This window comes from Cloeon dipterum, chromosome 1 (assembly GCF_949628265.1).
Source record: "Cloeon dipterum chromosome 1, ieCloDipt1.1, whole genome shotgun sequence".
In the NCBI taxonomy this organism is placed as follows: Eukaryota; Metazoa; Arthropoda; class Insecta; order Ephemeroptera; family Baetidae; genus Cloeon; species Cloeon dipterum.
This window is the reverse complement of record NC_088786.1, coordinates 6,895,980-6,917,705: the sequence shown is the minus strand read 5'-3', so window position 1 is coordinate 6,917,705 and position 21,726 is coordinate 6,895,980. Positions and strand designations below refer to the sequence as shown.

The 21,726-nt window shown below is 38.5% G+C and overlaps 1 protein-coding gene across 2 annotated transcripts in view; it reads right to left on the bottom strand.

Moving 5' to 3' along the window:
• Nucleotides 1-21,726, bottom strand: part of kek5 (kekkon 5) — a 192,797-nt gene that overhangs the window by 104,714 nt on the left and 66,357 nt on the right. The window contains exons 1-2 of one of the 2 annotated variants that reach the window (XM_065479234.1): nucleotides 9,615-9,877; nucleotides 3,829-3,937 (exon numbers count right to left, since the gene is read on the bottom strand). The gene's annotated coding sequence lies outside the window, so the exon portion shown is untranslated. Of the gene's footprint in view, nucleotides 1-3,828; nucleotides 3,938-9,614; nucleotides 9,878-21,726 lie in introns of those variants that run through there. The other variant, XM_065479241.1, reaches the window with a different exon arrangement.

Genomic DNA, 21,726 nt, shown 5'->3' with positions numbered 1-21,726 from the left:
ATGCATACCCCTCGTCACTCTGATGATTTTTAGCAATTAATATTTATTATAATTACCCTCTTTCAGCTTTGAACGCCCTTTGGAGACCAACAGAATAATTACATAAAAGCCCAGCCGGAAATAATTACAGCATTGCTGACGAATCAATCCTGCGGGCCACGTGTTTCGGATCCCCCGAAACAAAGCAATTGTTTCAAAGCAGCTGCAGCTCACCTTTGCCGCTAACTCAGAGCCGTAAATAATTCGGCGGGCCAGCTGGTAAGCGGGTGTTTTTGCTTTCCCTTTCCAATAGAGTCTGCTTTTTGTTGTTGCTGCTCTGGCGGCGAGCGAGGAGAAGGAAAATTACCGTCAAGCAGGAATGATCATGAGGAAATCGAGTCAAAACGGCGATTAAGTATGTAGCGCACGCGGGAATATGCCACCTGGACGAGCGAACAAGCTTTCCTCGAAACCGAGAAAAGCGTGGACAGCAGCAGCAGCTGACGATTATTACCGTGCAAAATTTGTTTTTGTGTACACAGTAGAATTCTGCTATTTTTTCTTTTGGAGGCTTCAATAAAATAATTTGAGCTTTAAATCTTTTCTATATCATAACAATCAGCTAACAAATCCTCTAAAATAGGTCTGATTAAGCCAGCATTTTAAACCTAACAGTGAAAGGCAACAAAATAGAAAGACATTTTTAAAATATATCAGCAAGAATAATAATTCTTTTTTGTATTTTCAGAGTAACTGCCAAAAGCAATAACACAAAATCCCGCAATTATCGCGATATATTTTGGTGACCTTATAACAAAACTAATATTATATCTTAAAATTTCAAAGTAAAATTTATGAAAAGATGTTTCTACGCATCCTAATAAGGCCTCTTGAAAAGAAAATTTGTTAAATAGGGAAACGCCACAGCTGTAGAAAAAACATTATTTTCAATATTTAAAAAAGTGATTATTTTTTATTGTTGACTATCATTAATATTCAGGGTTGCAGTCACAATTATGAGTTGAAATTACGCCATTCATCACTTCATTACGGTCGCAGCTCACATAAAAAATAATTACGGTGGAAACAATCAAACGCAACTCCAATTCTAAACTGCCGAAAAAGCAATTTCAGAGTTTTGAGCGGATATTTAGCTAGCGTAGAGCGCGAGTGGATTTGCATAAAAGAAGTAAAAAGTTTTACGCTCGCCGCAGTAATAAAAAATATGCAGTGAGTCGCGGACTAGCTCATTTGGAAGGCAGACAGACAGATAGACGCACCTGCAGAGGCCCGAATAGTGTCAAATTTGATGCAAATGGGCCGAATAATCAAATTTGCCGATTAATTCCTGGCACGGAGTGCGATGATAAACGTGAATCAGCCCGAGTTATTAAAATTGCGCGCGCGTCCCAAGGCGTGACGCGCCCAACAAATTGATTGATTGGCCAGCGTCGAATTTAACTGCCGTGTGCGCGCGTGAATGAATGGGTCGATTCTGAATTGACACGAAATGAACAACTTCCTGAATCACGATTCCGACTGACTCAGTGTGACTCATTAGCTTGGGAAGAGGTCGTCGCAATAGCTTTCCAGCTGTGAGAATTGATTGTGTTTTTCAATTTCAGCTGCGCCTCCTGCGTGTTTCATCTGCCGCTTAAAGTTTTATAGAACGTAAACAACAACGAACGACTTATTATCTATTAAGAGGAGGGAAGCCAAACTTGACCTGATTTTAAATAATCAGAGGGAGATAAAAAATATACTGTCGTGCTTGGATTTTCAAATTGATTTTAAAGCACTATTGAGGTGGCCAAATTCTGTAAAACGCTATAAAAATAGTTTAAAATCGTGAAAATCAGCATAAAAATATATTTAAAAAAAATGAATTGGATTAAGCATGAATTTTGTAATATGATTTCTATTTATAGGGATTAAAATAAAGAGAATTGCCAATTTTGAGAAATGATGCGATGCCTTTGTAGAAATATTATTATGTAATTGTTCGCAAAATAAATTCTAGCAATGGTTTTATATATGTATATTTTTATTTGATTTGATCTAAAATTAACAAGCCGTAATTTTGCATTTCACATATTGAAATATTTCCCAAGGCCCGCACCAGTTGCCTTGTGTTGAGAAAGAATCCTCTTAAATTTTGCCAACAATATTCCATGGAAAGGCTCTAAATTATTTTCAGGTGAGATAAAAAGAGACGAAATTGCACAGCATATTTTGCGAATTTTACGACAGAGGCTTCTTACCTTTGGTTTTATGCGTAGTTTTTTGACGGAGTTATGTCAAGAGGATCGTACAAATGCAAAAACCTTTATCATTTTAGCGGAAGTTAGCTTCTTTGTGAGAAATACAGCAATGAAGTCAAAAAAGATCTATTTTCCCACGAGGCATTCTCCTATTTCATCCATCTACGCCCATCCGAAATAATTTTCACAGCTTTTTTCACGTTTGCAAGCCGAGGAGCTCGTAAAAAATTCAATTTGAATCAAGGTCAGGCGAGCGCAGGCTCTTTTCTGCAATTTCCCGGCGCCATTGTTCCTTTGCCCAGGTTAATTGGACGCCGAGCTCGGCTCCTTACATTATTTTTCTTTCTCTCGTTGCCGGCAATAGAATCTAATTTAACTCGCGTCGAGTGGTGAGCGAGCGAGCAGGCGAGGCAGGCAGGCGGGCGAAGATGTGTTTTCTTCCTGCCTTTTCACCTCTGGACGCGCCAACTTTAATGCCGATTGCGACATCGAGAAAACTCTAATCGGATTAATTAAACGTACGCGGTCAAAGGAAATGTAATCAGGCTGGCAGCAGGAGCGTCAAAAAATGAGATGGTGACGCAAGAATCAGTATAATTAAATCTTGACTCTGTTAGTTTCTGACATTTCTTTCTACGCCTTTTGTCACACTTAAATCAGTATCTCGAAAGAAAAATTTAATAATAATAATTTTTATTAAATTTAGATCGGCCGGAAAGGGTATCAATATGATTTAGACTTGAAACTTTAGTATTTTAATTTATTGCAGGGTAAAATTGTTATAATATTTGAAAGATTGGTGATTTTACCTGCTAAAAGTATTGATCAATATTTTGTTCCAACCAGAATAGCTCTTTGAAGAAAGCGTAATAATTGTTAAATGAATTTAAATTCAAATTACCGTCCAAATTAAGATGATATTTACGAAAACTAAGCCCTTTTAAATTTTCATGGCTAAAATTTCAGCCATTTAAATAATTGATTCGCTCTTCTGAGTTTTGAGTTGAGCATTTAATTATTCCACCCGAAAAAAGACTCGTTAGAAGCAATTTGTGTTGAAACGCAATTAAACTAATGGCCCACCAGCCACCCCGGCGCCCCATCTTTTATGCCTCTCGATTATTTATGACTTTTCCGAAACAACTCGACAAACAGCTCTTTTCGCTGCCGCAGCATCTGCACCCATGCGTGCTAGAAAAGAAAGAAACTGAGTCCACTTCTTCCGAAATTTCATCTGCCGATGTTTATTTTTTTCCTCAAGTTTCCTTATCAGTCATTTTTCCGCAGCCGAAAGGAAAAGATAAGGCTGCAATTGCGAGCGGAGCAGGCCATTTGAAACCGGCGCGAAGAAGGAGAAAAAGCAGCATCCGAAAGTAATGATGGTCGTCATCATCATCATCAGCGCGAGATAGAATTTCCTCGGCTATTATTTTTAAGATCGTGTAACCCTTTTTCTTTCTCTCTCTCTCTCTCTCTCTCTCTCTCTCTCTCTCTCTCTCTCTCTCTCTCTCTCTCTCTCTCTCTCTCTCTCTCTCTCTTTCTTTCTTTCTTTCTGCGGAATAATCCGACGAGACAGGCTGAAACTCACCCAATTTGCTGCTGCTGCCGATGTGAAAACGACGTGTGAAAAAATAATCCACGCGGGCACACTCTCACACACACCGCGATGATCACCGACACTGACGATGCTGCTGCTTCTGCGAACAGGCAAAAAGGCGGCGATTCAATTATTTTGCACGCCACACTCTTTGAAGAATAATCGCAAGCGAAGGGCGGCGGAATTGATTGCACGATTCGCCTGCTCGCGCGGGACTCTAGGTGGCAGGATGAGAGAAAGCCTTTTAATCCGAGGGATGATTCTTACAAAAGGGATCTGATAAAATGTGGCAATTGCTGTTTAACGTCAGACTTTTCTTGCCGCTGGGAGAAAGACGCAAAGGAGAAATTGAGCTCGAGAGGAATAGGAGGAACGGGATGGGCTTTTGTAAAAGCGTGCTTCTTTTTTGCGTTTCTGGCGTGGCTGACGATGTTGTTGTTGACAGTTCTGTAAGATTATCGAAACGCAGCTTTTGAAATTCAAGCACGATGAAGAAAGTGTCAAACATGATACTCATTCAACAGTCTTGTTGTCATCACATCATCGACATTAAGGATCGAATTAAAGCCAAATTTTACGCAAATGAATTATGGAAATTAAAAAAAAAACAGTGAGCTATTTTTAACAGAGTTGATGCAGGGAACAATTGAAAATTATTACATCGTTTGCTACAATAAGCAGGTGCCCTGCATGGTGCAATAATCTAAAAAGAGGACCATGTTACAATTAAATTTCAATTTTGGCCAATTTTCTCCAAACTACAAATTAATGTATTACACTTGGCCATATTTTCTTGGCAGATTTCGATTCCTCTCGTCGAGATCTATTCTATGGCCCTTTTCGGGAAAACTCAGTGTCACGAAATACAATCAGATTTCAAGTAGGGAAACAGTCTTCACTTTAAAAACATGCTAACTTTGTAGCCACGTTTCTCATAAATTTATATTGCTTCATCGGTAAATTTTTGCTTTAACTGAATCTTTAAGAATTAGTTCATGCATTGGCAGCAGGGATTTTCCGGGTTTTGCAGTATCAATCCTATTTAAAATTAACAAAGCTTAGACCTCAATTTAAAGCACAAAAGGTAATAAGACGATTTTTTTAAATATGTTAGGAATTTATTTTGAAAAGGTTACGCAATAAAACAGGGGAAGAAAGGTAGCTCATTTAATTAAGGATTCTAAAAAATATCAAGATCTCAAACAAACAATTTATTTCACTTAATTTTCCTTCACTTCAGATTTCTCTCCCGTAAAAAAACTGCTTGTATATTATTTTAATCACTCTGTCTAAGACATTATAATTTAGGTGTTTATTCCCTTGAAAACCTATTAACCTGGGCAGTTTTATAGGTAAATAGAATCAGGTGAACGATCCCACTTTGCATCTAGTCACGTTGCAATTGGCGGCAAAACAACGTGGATAGATCGGTGGCATTAATAACTAATCTTGGAAGAGCGGCTTGCGGTATTCGGTTTAAGGCGAGTGAAGAAATTTCCCTGATGCAGTTGCTAGATTAGCATCAGAATGCAATTACGCCGGTCGGTGGCGCGTACGCACACACGCTCGTGTATGAAATTCGCTCCGCAAGTCCGCACACCCCTCCCGGCATCCCTAGGATCTTGCAGGGGGGGCGGCTCTCGAGTTGATAGGAAATTGCTCCGCACGCAAGTACTATCGCAGAAATGTTATTATGCGCGTGAGAGTCTATTCTCGAATTAGTAATAACATAAAACGTGCGTAGCCGGCTGCTGCCCGATTTTATTGCCACTTTGTTACACAATGTTTTGGTCGGGTCGACGCCCATCCTTTGAGTTTCCCGGACCCACCCGCATACGGTTCCGAGTAAATATAAATTTAAATAATGGGTTGTGCGCCAACACAAAATAATTTACATCGTGAACGCATAATCAAATACGTGTATATACGGATCAAAAGCACAGAGAGCCGTTGTGCGTACGTGAAAGAAGCCCTTTGTCAGACGAGAAAATGCACACACAAAGCGGTCTGTTTATTTCCACCCGTCTCCGCATAAAAAACGACTCCGTGGGAATGCAGGGGGCAGGCATTTCGCGTCTGCACCAGGATCCCGGGCTTTGAAATTGGCCGATTACGCGTCTGGCATGACGCATCGCGCAGGAAAGATTGGGTTTGGTCCCAGAAAATTTCTCGTTTTTCCTCAATCTCGGTTATGCGTCATCTGATGGAAATTTTTATCTCACAGCTGGTGAAGGCTTTGTATATGTTTTTAAGCTGGGTGTTGAATTATTAAAGTAGTTCAAAGTTCATAGGTCACATTTTTGTTTTTTGTAAAATACAGAAAAGGTCATTAAGAGATAACAACAAAGATAGATTTCCTTTGGGTCAGATTTTTTAATCATTGAAATAGCAAAATATTTTACTTTCGTATTTAAGAATTTAAATAAATAAATAAATTTGTAATACCGTTAGATGTACACCGATGGTGTTCAATAAAATGAATAGTAATATTTAAGAATTTACTAATTCAAGAAGCAAGGACAAAAATTTAATCTGCATTAAAAATGTGAAAAAGGATTCCTCTCATCACCTTAAACTTTCTCTTTAAATTGGTTACGTACTTCAAAATTTCATGTTTAAATTTGCGAGAAAATCGGCTCCAAAGCTATCTTGTCATTCTAACGGGAAGACCCGTTTCTCTATTAAAAATCGGGATTTATTTCGCGAGGTGCGAAATTCAGCTCAAAATTCGCACAATGTTGAAATGGATCACGAAGAAGGGATCGAAACCTAGCGGAAAATTATTGACAAACCATTTTTTTAACATGACATAATATAAAATTTAACAGTAGTTCATTAAATATAACTGGTTCAATTTGTATTAATTTTTCGCAAATTTATACACAAAAATAAGCATTTTGAGAGCTTAACGGGTTAATTTTGACTATTTATGGAAATTTAAAAAATTCCCACGTTGCATAGAACAAGTCATTGCATGTGCTGTTTATAGAAATCGATTTTACGACCTAATAATATTGTGTATATTTGTCGGTGAGCAACAGTTAATTACAAAATTTCAGTGGTAAGGGTAGTAGATAAAAAATATAGCTCTAGGAAAAAGAAAAAACATCATAGCCGTGTTTACAATGTGCCGGCATGAAAGTAAAATAAAAATAGGGCATGTCAGACAGGCGGCATTAAATACTGCAGCTTTTTAACTATGGCGAGCGCTCATACACGCACGCACTGGCTGCAAAATATGATCAAAGCAGCCCCATCTGACGTCAGGCTGCTGCTCATTTTGCGGCAAAACGGATTCCCTGGAGGCAAAATTAATAAAGTAGCGCTGGGGCTGGCTGGCTGGCTGCCGCCGGTGGTGCAGAAAAACAACAAAGCCGCTCTCGCGTTGTTTTCGGCCGGCGCGTTTCGCGTTCGCTCGGCCGACTCGCAATGCTGACGATCAAAATTAATCAGCGAGCAAGCAGAAAACACCTTAGCTGCACCTTGTGTTCGCGTCTGCGGCGCCCCGTTCGCGGTGCCGACGCGCGGCGTAGTAATAATAAAAAGGCAAACAAGCATGACAAAATCACGCTGGCACCACTGCCCGACCTCGCGCAATAAAACTCGATATATATTTCCTTCGTTCGTTCGTAGTTGCGGGAACGAACAGGTGGAGCCTTTTGAGAACACCAGATTTTTTGCGCTGTGCATGCACAAAAGAAAAATTGTTTTGCTGCCGTGCATGAGTGGCTCGCATGTCGCAGTCGATAATTGATTCATGCGAGGACATTTTATGAATGTATTTGACTCGAATATGGCCTTAAATGAGTCATGATTATTTTCTGGTTTATGAAACGAAAATTGTTGCTTATAGTAGAGTTGCCTTTAAAGGAAAGGGTGAGCACCACGCAATCGTAATTAATTTGTTGGCTTCTCGTTGTTCAAATAAGGACATATATGAAAGCTGTGCTTCTAGAATTTCAATCAAATCTTAATTGTGTCAGCAGAGAGAAATCAAAAGGAAGTGGTGAAATGAGTTTAGTAAAAGATTTTTTAATAAATTTGGGACCAGCAACCTTGCAACAACAAGATTGTCACTCAACTCTGTTTCACAGTGAGGTGCGAAAAATTGTAATAAAATTCACGTTATTACTGTGAAATTAGGGGGGTTGGAACCCTTAGACTACTACGGGTGTTTGGGGAGAGTACAAGACTTGTCTAGCGATTTGTGGTTTTTGAAAATCCGCCCACCACAAACTGAGATTTCGACGCGAGAACATTTTTCAAAAGCCCGATATAAGTTTGAATTAGTTTTATTTCTAACCTAATTTTTTGCATTCTACAAAATAGAAATTTCCAAACTGATCAAAAATTTAATATATTCATTCAATAACTAAAGTACCTAACAGGAAATTCAATTTTAGTGACCTTGAACTTAAGTACAACTTTAGGGTGAAGAGTAAAGTTGTTTTTTTATACGAGATGAGTTCAATGGTGCCCAAATTTTTGTTGTTCGACCAACCTGAACAAAATTCTCAAGTTTTCATGATCGTCGCTCGTAAATCGTAAATCCCGCAAATATGGAAATTTAGGGCATTACTCAACGAATTTTTCGGTCATATAATATATTACGGTCAAGATTAGGCAAAAAAACAACTGTTTTGCCAGAGCCCAGTCCAGGATTCAGGCTTTCAAAATTTTGGCTCATATTGAAATCAGTACAAAACTTTGGGTCAATTTAAACCATAAAAAATCGACATTATTTACAGAATGCAGATCCTTGTGTATTACTAGCATAGTCCAAGGAATCTAAAATTTAAATTTTCATCGAGAAATAATGAAAAGAGCTAAGAAAAAATTGTTCATTCAGATTTTGACAATTTCTCAAAACGATTATGGACAAATATTAATCTAAAAAGTCCCTACACGGCCGTGTTTATCCTTTTTTTGCCTATCTTGTCGTGGTATATTCAACGGTGTGCGGCTTGCGTGCGAGGGAAATTTTCGTTTCAGCGAAATAAATGAGTATACTATCATGTAGCAGGGAGACAGTGCTCGCCATTTAAAAAGAAAAAGGATCTTCTGCCGATTTTCTCAGAAATTTCTACTGGACACTAAAGCTTTGACTCCAGTTTAAAAATATGTTTTAAATTACATGGACTCTTTAAATTTAATAATATTCAATTGGAGGGGGTACAAAATATATATAAAAAAATAGGAAAACTCTTAACAATGACCTAACTTTCATGCATTTTCCCGTTATCGCTGGAGTTTTATTTTAAAAGAGTAGTATTTTTTAAAAAAGGGTTATGCAGTACATTTTCAACTGGACTATTTGTAAAATGAGTAAAAAATATTAATTCTAAATATTAATTAAATTACAATCAAAATTAAATATCATAATTATGAATTTGAAAAAAAATGAAATAACTATGCTCACGTTAACATTGCAGTCCGAAGAAACTCAGTTGCAAGGAAACACAACAATAACTCAACAGCTTGACCTTTCAGGCGGCCTCATTTTAATTTTTTGTCTCCCGACTGCATAGGAGCAGCAATCACCATCAATAAAGCGATAATAAAATGAAGACCGTGACCTTTGCCCTGTCCGTATCTGCTCAATGAGAGGGGCGCTGATAACCTAAAGTATGACTGTATGATACAGAAAAAAACGGCGGTGCAAAAGAAATAAAAAAAATAAAAACTGTTGGTGTAGTGGGAGGGCGAACCGGTCTTTTCGCCGCCGTCGCTTCAGGCAGGTTCATTAATGGCGGACGCCTGCTTGCTGGCTGGCTCACCTGAAAAAGGTACCAGGCACCCTGAGCCGGTGGTCGAAGGGTAATCCACTCGCACTCACTGAAATAGCACTCGCGGCACTCGATTCGGCACTCGGCACGCAGCCAAGCCGACACTGCTGAGCGAATTCTCTCCGTTTTTCGGCACGAGTCGAGAGTCGAAAGACACACGGGCCGGCACTCACAACAAAACACCGCGAGCGGCGCGCGATTCACTCTCTCCGAGAGCGACCGGGCGTCGAATGAGGAGCATTTCGAGTGCGCTCGCTCGCCGCTGGAATGGAAGGAAGGCCGCAGGAGGAGGGAGAGCGCAGCCAGAGCTGGCAACCTAGCAAACTCACTCACGCCGCCGCCGCACCGCAGTTCATCGTAACTACACGCGCACGCAGTGTGCTGGATCACAGGGCACTCGAAATTCCATTTTTTTTTCGCGAAAACTGATTGTGAGGGGGCTGGTCTATTATTAATATTGATAATAATAATTTAATAAGCTTCATTTGTATGTAATCAAGTAGCCAAAAATATTAAATTGAAGCTTTATTCCAATTTTTTTTAAATTTTCTCCATAGGTGAGGTCGAAATTTGTGGAATGATGCCTGCCTGGACCGATTAAGAAGGATTTTAGAATATTCTTTAATGAAAGTTGAAGGTTTTATTATATTTTCTAGTGTGGCCAGGTAAGGAAAAAAACATAATATAATCGACAATTTGAAATCACAAAAAATGCAGTTCAAAAAAACTTCTTTGATCCTCTATAAACATGAATATTGAAAATTATTCGTTTTGTGTCGATTATTTTAAAAAGAAGCAATATTGAAAAATTAGAAAAAGCTTTTTATCATTACTTTTAGACCATTTTTCTGCTAATATAGCGAATATTTATTGAAATTTGCGCTCAATTAACAGAAACCGCAAGCACTGACATTTTTAGGAGTTTCACCTTTATTTCTACAATGTCCAAAAATGAAATGAGGATCAAAAGGAGCAGATGAATTTCAGATATTGCCAAATTTCTTGGAACATTAGATCTGATGGTTTATCTCTATGATTTTTTGCTCCAATTGAATCCCTCTCGTTGCGATTTATCGAATGGTGTTCGATTTACGATCTTCCCTTCTGGAGAAAGAATACTGATAATATAAATTACATATATACAAAATTAAAAATTAATACAATTACATCACCATAAACACGAATAGAAATCTGCAGAAAAATGGGAAATTTTCTTTTCGATTTCATTGAATACCTAGTTCACTGTAAAAAAATGAACAAATTAGACCGTTTAAAAAAACGAAAATATAAGTTTCCGTTCACGATCATGCTAAATAAATAAATAACACTATACCTGATGCTCGGTCCCTAAATCAAACAGAGAGCAAAATAATATATCTCGATTTTTCAAATTTGATTTTTTTTAATGCAGCACTTTAATGTAATCCACAGATTCGAATTCTTCTCACACATCTGCTCTTTAAGCATTGCATCCAATCTGTAAAAAGAAGCCACTTTGGGTGTGCCGCACATGAGGCAAGGCAGCTCTCGAGGGTTTTGAATGCAAGCATACAGCTTCCACTGCGCATGCAGAAATGTGTTGGTTGACTTGATCCGATGCGTCCTACCACAAAGACTTGGAAATGCTGCTTCGTGCTCACATCTTATTGATAAATGCATTTTGAATGCAGTGTATTATTTATTGTTGTAACAGCAGTGCGTCTTACGCGGCGACAATTGGCTCATGTATTATGCACAAAGAGCGCGCGCGAGAACAGGGGCCGCGCACTCGATTCGTCATGCTCTCTCGCGTGTGTGCATGCTTAATTGCATTGCTTTTGGTTGCTGCTGTATATACATTCAATTGTCGACGCGAGTACACACTCAAGGCAGCTTAATTGCCATCCGTTCTATAAGCACACACAATACAAAGCGCATTTCGCTTGAACCAATTATATTTGGAATTATAATGGTTGTGCTCTCATACATTAAAGACGCTCCAGGACAAAAAAATGTTGATAGCTTCAATCTGAAAGCTCTAATGCACTGTTTCAAATTGATTTTTCTTACTGAGATAATTGCTGTTGGTTTTTAATTAACATAAGAGAAAGAGAAATCATGCGATTGGCATATTTTCAATAAAACGTTCCAAGCCTGGTCAGCAGACTCAGGAATTTAATTTTTCAATCTGCTTTCATCTATAAAGTAGAGGCTTTCAGATAAATAAAGACCAAATATATACATATTTAAACAGGTTTTGGTAGCAAGGGAAGAGTTGACCGAATAATAATTCTTCTTTTTTAGCACAGACTTTTTTAATCGTCAACAGGACTGTAATACAATTCAATCAATTACAATTACATTAATATTTTTATCGTTAACGGCACTTACCCCAAATTCTTGGGTTATTTTTTAGTTCTGTCTTGAATTTTGCTAAACTATGTACAAAATATTTTAAGCTCTATGCGAGTTTCTAAAGCCCTTCCGGGGACAAATCAATTAAAAAGAATTTTGGAGCTGTTTTTTTCTGGAAAAAGAAACATTATTTATTTAATTTTTTAATATTTTGCTAACATTTCTTGCATTATTTTCATTTCATCAATATTTATTTTGTATTGACTGCAAAAAATATAAAATGGTCTTCTTGATGTAAATATTACATTTATTTCAAAAATAAATTTATTTTTCTTTCGATTCGCGGCATTGCGGTAAAAATCACCAAACTATTTTTCACATATCCTATTTGAAAATTTTTCCTTTCTAATCATTCGCCTTTGCTACAAAAAAAATGCAGAGCATTTTCTGGCAGCAGGAAATCTCGACCCTTCATCTTTTATGGCTGAATTCTGCTCTCGAGGCGGCACTTGCCATACTAGAAAGAGCGAGAAAGAAAGAAAGGAATCGTTTGGCTTTAACCAAATCTAGATAAATTCCGCGGCAATTTTTGCAATTCCGCGTATCAGCCCGAATTTATCTGTGGAAATATGAAAGCCGCAAGAAAACGACGGTTACACAATCCCAGAAGCCTTGCTTCTCTTCTCTACTCCGTAATACTCCCCTGCGCTTTTATATTCCACCCTCTATGTGCGTTTAAGGGGTGCGGCGTGGAGCAGGGCATGCAGGGGACCGCCGTCGAGGAGAAGAAAAACCGTGTTCATGCTGCTGATGTATCTGGAGGAGCCGGCACATAATACACCGTCCCGAAGGATGCATGTGTGAGAGCGCGTGATTTTGCTAGGAAATATTATTTTTTATCGCCCCCTTTCTTCTTTCATTGACAAAAAGCGGCAAGAATGCTCGTTCGCTCGCGCGAAGCCGGCCCCGCGAACAAAGGGGTCGCCTCCAATCTGCCCGCCAACATCAAACCGCATAAATTTCCATTTCCAACTGCATTCCTTTGATCTCTTTCCGCTAGAAGTTTATTGTCGCACTCTATTACATTCACAAGAGCCTGATAAATCACCTCAAGATATCGCTGTGGCAGCGCCTTTTCCCAGCATCTCGCATTGGCAACCAGCGCCCATTCCCTGGCAAATCCATTCCCAGCATAATTATTCCCATTAACTGCGTTTCGTTGCCAAACATGTTTTCGCGCGGATTTTTAAATTTAAGACCTTGACCTATCCCCAGATGAAATTTTACGTCATTTGTTTCACTGGAAGCATAATTTATCGCCATCTCTTGTGAAATAAGTGTGTTGACTATTTGAAGCCTTGCAGAAATCAAAACAATAATCGCCGAAATTGTCATCGCTAAATCTCGGGTTTAATCCATCAGAATTTAAAAAACTGCACACCGTTCAACTAGTCTCACTCTTCCCTAGATAACAGAAGGGTTTAGAGGGTGATCAACCCCCATCCCCCTTCCACCCTATGCATTACAGCTAAGATAAAAATCGCGTCGCTTTGCACTTTCCGGCACTTATTCACTAATCGAAAGTCTCTTAAATTAAAAATGATTTACCCTAAATTCCATTGGCTATCTAAAGGAGAATGAGACGAGTTGGACGGTGTGCAGATATTGCAATTTTGACACTTATAACCCGAGATATAGCGATCACAATGTTGGCAAAAATCAGGTTTTATGTATTTATGCGTCCATGCATTTTTGCTAATATAGTAACCACTAAATCTTGGGTTCTAATACACAGAATTGTACAAACTACACACTGTTAGACTCGTCTTGACCTCCCTTAGGTAGTCAAAGGGGTTTGAGGGTGATCTACCCTCATCCCCCTTCCCCCCTATGGTTTGAAGTAACGATAAAAATTGCGATTGTACATACCAACTTTTGGGATGGAGACAAAAAAGGCAAATTTGGGTTGGTGGGCAAATAGATCACCCCCAAAATCGATCGGCTATCTAAGGGAGGTTGAGACAAGTCGCACGGTGTGCAGTTTTCGTAATCCTTTATGGTAGAACTAATTTGAGATGTCTCGGCGATGGAAAAATAGGCAAAACTATTTATTCATTTTATTTTTTAGCACAACGGCAATAAAATATTTTTATTTAATATCAAGGGATAGGGGTTTTAGGTTAACTGTGGCGATTTCTCTGTACCTACTAAAATTATTAGAGTCGACTCACGCTTTTCCGTTCATTTTAGACTTCTCGGTCTGATGCGAAGAATACAAATCTTAGAGTACTATCCTACCGTGAAGTGCGAGTTTGTCGAAAAGTGTGAGTCTTCCAGAACTGTTTTGGTTATTAAAAACTAAATTTTATTGCCATTATGTGCGTTTGACATGAAGTGGAAACCTATTGACCCCATATTCTTGAACTTTGGGAGCGAGTAGTTAAGCGCCAACGTAATAAAATCAAAATAAAAGTACGTCAAAATGTTCATTTCGGTGTTTTCTTTCAATAATATGACAATTTACGCCATCTAGCCAGCCAGTGTGTGAACAGCACAGTTTTTTGTTTCTCCTGTAAAATCCCTATTGGCGCATATGCTGGGAATAATTATGCTGGGAATGGATTTGCCAGGGAATGGGCGCTGGTTGCCAATGCGATATGCTGGGAAAAGGCGCTGCCACAGCGATATGTGTATTGACCTCAACCTGACCAAAAATATGAAAAATCTTCAGACCGGGGAATTGTATTCTCCTTTTCTTGGCTTGGTCTGAAGATGAAAAATGTCTTGTTTTTATACAGATTCTGAAACTGTTATTAAAAGAGGATTTATACAGCGAAACACAAGAACATTTTTGCTACCAAATGCATAAAAACAATCCAAAAGGATTCAGTTTAAGCCAAAATTAACCTGCAAATGTTTAAAAAATTGTTGCAAAGTTTGCAAGCTTTTTAAATTGGGAAGACCATCTCCCTCTCCCTTCTTAAAATCTTTTTTTATTTCACAACAAAGAGTTTTCCCGAAATGTTTTACACAGCACCGTTGGATAGATCTCGATAAGAGGAATCAAAACTGCCAAGAAAATTGCAGTTAATTTTGGAAAATATTGGCAAAATTCGAATTTTGATTGTAGCATTTGTCCTCTTTTGATTATTGCACATTGGGTTAGGACAATTTGTCAAAACTTTAAAGTTGATCTATACGTCTTAATGAAGCCACTCTCACCATTTTAAACACCAAATTCATTTAAGAATTAAAATAAATCGCTCAGTGTGCTATTTTTTCTAGGCCTTTTACACAGACACTTTTATATTAATCATAATTTTCTATTTTTTATTTCTTTAATTATTCCAAAAAGCTGTCAAGATTTTCAATCGCTATAAATCATAAATAAAGTTTTTTATGATCCTTTCCGGTTAGTTTGTTTCCTCGAGATATTCGAGAAACTCAAGAAATTATCAACATGTTGTGCGAAGACAGATATATACCAGATTTTTGGTAAAATATGCACGTATTTGCTCAATTTACGTTCCAAATTTCCAAACCGACAATTTGGGCCGAGAACATTAACTTTTCTGCCTGCAAATTGTGCTTCAACTCTAAAAAAAAATTGAAAATAGTAAACCTTTTTTAAATTTAAGTTCCACCATTGACATGTTTTTGAAAAATAAACGGAAAGCCTGATTTATTTGTAACATAACTAGCTCCAGTAGTATATTTTGGATTTGAATGTTATGATTATTTTAGTCGATCTTTCTAGTTTATAGTTTTAATTAAATTAACACTCAGTCAAATTTTGAAGCAATAATTTATTAATTTATTTTTAAACAAGAAACTGAAATGTCTGGTTTTAAATTTTTTCCCTTTTGTTCATTTTTTTAATTTCATTTATTTGCAAATCGTCTGCGGTGGATTAAAGAATTATTTTCCCTCTAAAAATGTAAAAATTACTTAATCTTACAGCATTTTGTTCCGAAAGGTTCATCTAACAATAACGAGATTGTTATTTTTTCCTTCGCAATTAAGGTTTTTTTTAACAAAAATCCACTGTTGGTGTATTGTTTTAAATATTGTGTTTTTAACGTGGATTAATAGCTTGCAGCTATGTGCAAATTAACCGTATGACAAGCTTTTCGAATGAAGCAAAAATTAATTATATACGAATTTAAATAGGAAACACTTTCAAGATGCAAATAAAAATTTTCTCGTTTGCGTGTGCGGTCAGGTAGGGAATTTTAACAACTGAGTATTTTCTTGCATGTTTTTTCTATACGTATATTTACAACGAAGCCTGCAATATAACAATTAATATAAATTGTCATAAGTCAAATATGATTCTGCAGTTACTTATTGTTAAAATTTAACAGGCTATGCGTTCATTTACAATATTGGCCATAAACACGCAAAACAAAATTAAATTTTATTTTATACAAAAATATAACAAATAACAAAAAATAGGTACACAAAATATTTTAAAATAAATAAAGTTACAAATTTCCAACTCGTTGCACAAATTTATAATGAACAATTTGTTTGCTTACAAGGCACTAGTTTTATGCGTGTATTACACTTGTCCATGATGTCAATCCAGTGCTTTTATGCTGGCTAAAACATAAAGTACATGCAATAAGAGAAATTTTTCCGCTGCATCTCCGTCAGTTTATTGCTCGAGTAAATATGTATATCTGCTCTCTTTGCTTTTGCAATGCTTCCAAGTCATCAAACTCACAGCTTGGAGCAGCAGACAAAAGTGGGGAAAAAGAAGCAGCTAGAAATGGAAAGCAATTTCACATTGCTCTCTGTATGCGAAGAGGTAATAAATTTTTGCCTTGCTGCATGTATAAAACAGCAACGGCGGAGCAGCGCATCTTCGTCTCAAGAGCAAATTGAATTGCCCCACTTTTCCTTCAGCTATTTCCAATCTCTGATGTGCTGCTGCAAAAGACAATAAATAAATAAATAACTAAAAAAGTATACCGGCGAAAGATAGAGAGAGAGCAGAGCAGCAAAATGAATAAAAGGCGTGCAGAGAGACAGCCAGACTAATTGGATATTGTCCGTTGACAAAAGCGAGTTTTTCGCATCGCGAAATATGTCGCAACGAGAGCAAACAGCAGCGGCCGATGTCGCAGCGTAAATATGCGCAATCGACGACGTGTCACTTTTTTCCTGGAGAGGCGCAGATTATTGTAAACAAACGCGGAGCGAAAATGACGTTCCGCCGCCGTCGCCGCGTTTAACGACACCCGCCATCAAATGCACATTTTTGCATATATCTCGCAGAGAGCCATAACGCAACAGCAGCAACAAAGAACTGATGAGCCAGCCCCGCATATGTGCCATTTCGAAAAAGCCCCGCCATAAACCCTTTGGCGAGAGAGCCTGCTGCAATCTCGCCTAATGTGCTGCATCCCTGCAGATGTGCGTATTTCGAAATCGCACAACTAAACCCCAACAGCATATTATGTATGCCAGGGGTGGCACTGGCTATTTACGACACTGCTCTACATTCGTCACCCGCTGGACAAGGAGCACAGCCAAGCCAGTATGAAAGAAGTTATTTTGCATGCGCAGATCAAAAGAAAATGCCTCTCCTATATTTTTCTACGGAAAATAGACAGACTTTGATAATTCCTTTAGAATCTTCCTAACCAGCAGGATTGAATCAGCAAACATAGTTGCACACAGTATATTGTTTAGTAAAGCTATTTCTTTCTCTATTTACAGACAGAACTGGTGGTTGTTCTTATTAAGCAAAAAGTGTTTTTAGCTTATTCAAAGTTTATTCTCGGTTTGGAGGATTTTAAACTAAACACGTAAGAGCGTTGAAATTCTGGGATTACAGAAAAATTTGTATAGAAGAAAAAGGACCTTAATTTAAATATTTTTTATCTTTATTCTTTCTTTATTCGGGTCCTAATTCGAGACTCTGGCCAATTATATTTTCTATTTGCAAAAATTTGCCATAAAAAACTAGAAATAATAAAAATTAAAATTAAATTGCTCAACGGGCTGGGAGGCGCACCGGCGCCGACTCACTACTTGCTGGTTTGCACCTTTCCAGCATGCGTGATTTGGCTTCACGGGACGAATGTCTGGCATTTCAATGCAGTCCTAGGTGCGGAGGCAAGTGGCCCTTGAGTGGGCTGGGTCCCTGTGCGGCCTGATGCGCCCATGTTATCCGTTCGCGGTGTTATTGGGACCCGGGTTTCAGCATTCGTGCCAGTGCAGTGCGCACCCTTCCCGGTCCGAGAGGACAGGAAAAAAGAGCAAAAAAATAAAATAAAAATATATAAATTTAAAAATGCATTTATACACTATAACTTAATTTATGTAATAATTTTGCTAATAGCAGTTTGGCAACAATCTCACTCACCCAAAAAATCTCAAATAGAGACACTTTTCAGCCATCTCAAACTGATGCACCTAAAAACATCTCAAATAGAGTCCCTTTTGCAAAAAACGGGTGAGTGTAATATTAGAAGAACTATAAAAGATTGTTAACTGTTTTTCATCTCTGGATTTTATTTTTACTCTAGTTGGAAAAAAATTCGTTATCAAGTTCAACCTCTAAACCGATGGACAATTTAACAGCATTTCAATTTTTTTTCCACAGAAAGGTTCCTTTATTTTAAAATGCTCGTGTTCTTTCAAAAAGTGCGTCTTGTAAAGGCTCATAAATATTTCCTTTTGTGCACTTGGCACTTACTATTATTTATCATAAACTTTATTTAAAGCTGTAATAATAGAGACGGAACTGCAGCATCTGTTTTTTCAGCAGGGATTCCTGTACTCCAAGAATTAGTGGGTGGCGTTGTTATTTTTACGTTTTGATATATCTCCCACCGTTCAAAGGGAAAAGATAAATCTCTTTTGCGCACATGCACATGAACCCGTTTCAATACGTGACCTCCTTCATTTATTGTTCTTCCTGCTGGGCAGCACACCCTTCCACGGGGGTTGCTTTACTTCCGATAACAAAGAGCTTCATACATTTTCAGCTTTGGCTTCATTTGAACGCAAATAGTCCAAAAATATACATTTTTCGTAAACCTTTGACGCTATTGAAAAATGCTCACAAAAAGCCGATATTTTTCATAAATAACACATGGTGTTTTTCGGTCGGATGGACGCAAATGTATCAGCAACAGAGAGCAGTGCGAAAGACCAATCATGATGTTCATATGTGCAGACTAGGTTGTTGCGTCCCTTGGGCAAGCTAATTTTAATCCGGCGTAGGTGTGCGCGTGTGTGTGTGTATGTGTATGTCAGTACTTGCCTCCATGCAGCAGCGTGACCGCCAAACCAAAATTATGGAACACGCCCGGCACCAAAAAAGGCTGCGAGCAGGGTGGCCGGCCGCTCACAGGCGAACGGGCGAACGGGGGTGGCTGCTGCTTTTATCGGAAAGGCAATGTGGCTTGCGTCACTCGCTTTGCAGCGCGCCCAGAATGTTAATTAAGGCCCGAGATAAACGTCGGAATTAATTGCATCACGCTCGCCTGAGTACTTTTGAAAGCTGCTTCCGATGCCACTATTTTGTTTTTCATTCCTGATTAATGATTTCGTTTCGTAAGCTTTTTCTTCTCACAGAAAATGTTCACATCAGGGATGAAACTTAAACATTTTTGGATTCAAGGACAGAAGGATCGGTCTAAAAAGTGCTGAACTACACTTTTGTATTCTATAGATAGTTAAATAATATGTGAAGACGTCTAATATTATTCAAATCAAAGATACAACTTTTGGTATCAGAAAATTTATATTCTCTTATTAATATCCAATTTAAAAAAAAAATATTTCAAAATGCTACAATTTAAAAAATTAGGTCATTAAAAATCTGAATAATAGAGTTCCAGCTTTTTAAATAAAGCACAAAATACGTCCGTTTTTATGCTGAAATAAAAAAATGTGCAAAGAGGTAGAGCACTCGATCAATCATTGGGCTTTTTGTCGCGAAGAATGAGTGTGAGTTGGAACACTCTGCGAGCAACAAGTCGTGCGGCGTCTGAAAGGCAATTCCGCCGTCACATCAACAGCAGCGCAGCAGCAGGTACTGCGAATTTGCAATCGTCCCCTGCTCTATACATATTCTTAGCCGCCTCTCTCTTTCACACTCGCCGAAACATTTATTTCGACGCCCAACAGCGAAGTTGAATATGCGAATCCATTCTCTAATCAACAAAATGTCACGGTTCAGAGGACAAAATTGGGTATGAGGTCCTGCAAACTCTACGATATAAGTATTTAATTAAAGATGTCGTCACATAAAATTTATCTACAAAATATTTTACGGCACAGTCTTGGAAAACTTAGAGAACTTATTAGTTTCTTATCAACCCGTGGTGCAATTTCCTAAATTTGACGTACTCTTGCCGAGCTCAATCGAACTTAACACCTTATTTGACCATCATAATTGCGAAATTTCCCTCATTAAGACTCTTCTTGGCCTCCACTAATCAGCCCCGAAGAGTTCAAGGGATATATATATTATATACTTCTGTAAATTCTTTGAGTTTGATTGACCTCATACCAATTTTTTCCTTCGATCCGTGACAATAGAACGAAATCATGAGCATCCACTATGTCTATTCTTTTTTGCTGGATCTCTGCAACTCAGTCCGAAACTGTTTTCTGCAGTGCTAAATATCTTTATTAGACGTTGACAAATTAAATTGAACAATTTTTTACTCTCTTTGCTGAAGCAATGCTGCCCCATGAATGGAGTGTTTTGTTCGTTCTCCAACGCATCTTACAAACTAAAAGTGTACAAAATGCGAGACAGTAGCATGCCCGAAAATCGAGAACAGACGGGGCCTATTCAGAGAGTGGAGCGATTGAAAGCGTTCTCCTTCTCGGTAAAGCGGCCGATGATATCATGCACGGAGCGGCAATAATTCAAATTAGGGGAAGTGAAGTACGGAGAGCGAGAGAGACGCGCGTGCATAAACAGAACAAATCTCCATCGTGCAATAAAAGTGCTCAGCTGCCGGCTTGATGGTTTCTCGAGGGGCCGCGCGGCTCTCGTAAAACATTGCGTCATTTTCCTATATACGGCAGTGAGGGTGTCGTGCAGCAGAAACACATAATATATATAGAGAGAGCCGACTGGATTGAAAATTAATGCAAGTGGTGCCTCGGAGAAAAATGCAGTCTAGCATAGTATTGCGAAATATAGACGCACGAGGGCCAGCGCACTGATGGCAGATAGATTGACTTATTCAAAAGCGAACGAATGAGCCTCCATCACTCCCCCTCATTTTTCTCTTCTGTCAACAATGATGCAATGCTGGCGGTTTGAATGTAAATGGAGAGAGCAGATTTTAGCGGCAAATTGATCTGTTGTGGCCACTAATCGAAATGTGCCTGACAGTGATGAATTGGGCTGTGCATGTTAGACATATATTGAAATTTTTCTAGATTAAAAAACTCCTTGTGAAAGTTTCAAAAAATTTAAAAACACAAATTAACGAGCCCGAAATTTTCTTCTTTTAGCTGATTTGGAGATACAATTTCTGCTTTAAGAATTACAGGCCAACACACAATGGCAGAATTCAGCAAATTGGGCATTTGGCCGGGGCGGCGACAAGAAGCACGCGCGGCAGCTTCTTTTCAGCGCGGCTGGAGTCTGATAAAAGCAGCACACGCGTGCCGGCTGCTGCAGGAAAAGGGCCCGAGGCGCGAAAAAGGACGACAAGTCCAATTGGCAAAAGGCCCGAATAGGCAAATCCTCGATACGCCCTCGCGACGAGATAAAAGCCGCCCGCAGTCG